The sequence below is a fragment of the Pteropus vampyrus genome, unplaced genomic scaffold, assembly GCF_000151845.1.
Source record: "Pteropus vampyrus isolate Shadow unplaced genomic scaffold, Pvam_2.0 Scaffold388, whole genome shotgun sequence".
Classification (NCBI taxonomy): Eukaryota; Metazoa; Chordata; class Mammalia; order Chiroptera; family Pteropodidae; genus Pteropus; species Pteropus vampyrus.
Window position 1 is genome coordinate 90631 of NW_011889169.1, and position 2069 is coordinate 92699.

Consider the following 2069-nt stretch of genomic DNA (forward strand, 5'->3'; position numbering starts at 1 on the left):
GGGTTGGGGAGGGGGGAGGGCTGACTGGGACTACAGGCCTAGTATTTGTCTGTTTCAGATTTCTTATGGTCTATTTATTTCACTTTATTTTACATTTATTTTTATTTTTTCTTCACAGATAATATAGTCACATGTTTCAAAACTCAAAAGGTACAAAAAGTAAGGAGTCTCCCTCACACCCCTGGCTCCAGCTGGCTATTCCCTCTACAGGATTTTTTGCCAAACAAGAGCGTATGGGGAGTATTTGAGATCTTGCTTCCCAGCATATGTCGTCAGTTTGACTCATATAAACTCTTATAAAAATTTAAAAAAAAAAAAAAGTGCAGGCCCCACACTGCAGATGGTTGGGGGAAGGGTTGTTTTATGAATAGGCAACACATGGGTTACCCAAACTTAAAGCTGAAACAAGGGGTTCTCTGACTGTTTCATTCCCCTCCTCCCATTCCCATCTCTCCCTACCTTCCCCTTAGTGGGGAAAAATGTATATGGACATAGATTCCCGTTTCCACATAGCACACCGTGGATGCCATTCCACATCAACCACACACAGGGTGTCTTTTCAATGGCGACGTGGAATTCCATTGCATGATAGGGCTGGAGTTGACTTAACCACTTCTCAGGGATGGACGTTTACAACCTTTTGCTATTACAATCAATGGTGTAATAAATAACATTATACTCTTCACATGGGGGTATTTTTACATTAAACAATTACTTGCCTACATTTAAACAGTGAGAATAACATACTAAACTTTTTTCAAGATCTTTATTCTCCTAAGAACTCATAAGCTTTGGCCCCACTGAGCCCACAATCCTGGGAGGATTGGCTGAGACAGGGCTCCCACTGCCCCTTGAGCCAGGCAAGCCCTCTCCATTCACCACTGCCCACCCTGTTTGCTAGGAGAGACACCTAGACGCAGACAGGGAGTGACACACCTGCTTGTATAAATGCCACTGGGTCTCAAGGAGCCCAGAGGGGTGAGTGCTAGGGTCTCGGCCACCCCAAAACTCACCTCCTTCCCTGCTTCTGTCGTCTCTGGAGGTGTGACATTGGGCACATGGCTTCACCTTATTAATAATGTCCAAGATTAAGGGATTTGTCCTATAGGCAGACACAGAGATGGAGAGACAATGGGTACCCAACAGTCCACCCAGTTAGGAAGTAACAAAGGTGGGATTTGAACCCAGGTAGCCTGGTTCTAGGTGCTACTAGGTGGGACCAGAGATTCAGAGGGTTGGCAGTAAAGGGAGGGCATTGGTAGTAGGAGGTTTGAGGTTTACGCCAACACACACACACACACACACACACACACACACACACACACACGGGCAGGGCAGGCCTGGGCTAGACCTGGGTTCCAGTAGTAACTACAGTATATATGTATATGTCCTAGCTGTGTAACTTCCAATAAGGCAACTGTCCTCTCTGAGCTTCAGTGTCCCAGCCAGTAAAGCAGCTACCATGCAGGGTGAAATTAGACACGGACTGAGAAAGAGCTTTGCAAGCTGCAAAGGCTATGGGCATGTAGGGGATTAAGGGATTTATATCACCAGTGGACGACACTGAGGGAGGAGGAATAGGTTGGGAGGGAGGATGGGGACATCCAACCGGCCCAGTTTGCCCTTAAGTACTTCCCAGGACTGCCAGGCCCAGCTGTCAGGTGACCTCTATCCCAACCCAGCGCCAGGCTGGCAGGCTCCAGACAGAGCCCCCTGGCTCCAGCTGGATGCCACAGTGAGGTGGGGGCCTACCTAGGGCCTGGGCTAGGCTATTTTCATCCCCAGGAGGGTCAAAGACAGGGCCCCAGCTCCCTTCCTCCCTGGAGGAGACAGAACTGTCTCCTTTACAGGCTGGAATCTTCCTTTCCAAATCCAGAACCAATCTAGAGACCAAAGATGCCTCAGCTGTGGAAAACAAGGAACAGAAAGGCAAACAATTTATCTAGGTGGCCCAGCTGGGGCTTGAACCCAGTCCTTCCAATTTCCAGGAGACAGTTCCTTCCAGCATGCCATTTGCTCACTCATTTTCACTTATTCCTTCATCCAACAAATGTTATGGAACATCTACT